Consider the following 646-nt stretch of genomic DNA (forward strand, 5'->3'; position numbering starts at 1 on the left):
CTCTATCTTTGTATCTATCTCCTCCTCTCATTCTTCTTTATACTGTTCTTCGCCTCTCCCCTTCACTATTATATATCTCTCTCTGTCTCTCGTTGCTCACTTATATTCTACTTCCTCCCCTTTTTCTCCCTCTACCACTCTTTCTCCCTACCCCTCACTGGTCACATGTGTCCAGTCACTCACTCTTTTCATATCTTGGTCTCCCCAAGCTCGCACGTACATTTTCGTCCTTCCAGTTCGTGCTGCACAGCGTTCAATATACCTATACTTTTTCACGTCTGGCCGTATAGCCTTTTTTGTTTGTTTATTTCACTGTTTCGTTTTCCTGTCTTGTTTTCCGTCCGCCACTCCATTCCACCATGGAACAAATTTAATTTGTGTCCGTGGGAAGACCCATTTTAACGATGCATCCTGCCCTAACTCTTCGAAACGCCAATGTTATAATGATGGCAGCTGATAAAGAAAATGTTCTCTATATGACTTGTGTATTTTCTGTACCCTGTTTATTATTTTGTCCATATTTTTTTGCAACGTCATGTACCCAGATATGCATCTATATATACATGTAGATGAAGGTATGTACATACATGTACATATATATGCATATACTCATATATTATTTGTGTGTGTATATATATATATATAT

Source organism: Octopus bimaculoides, chromosome 23 (genome assembly GCF_001194135.2).
Source record: "Octopus bimaculoides isolate UCB-OBI-ISO-001 chromosome 23, ASM119413v2, whole genome shotgun sequence".
NCBI lineage: Eukaryota > Metazoa > Mollusca > Cephalopoda > Octopoda > Octopodidae > Octopus > Octopus bimaculoides.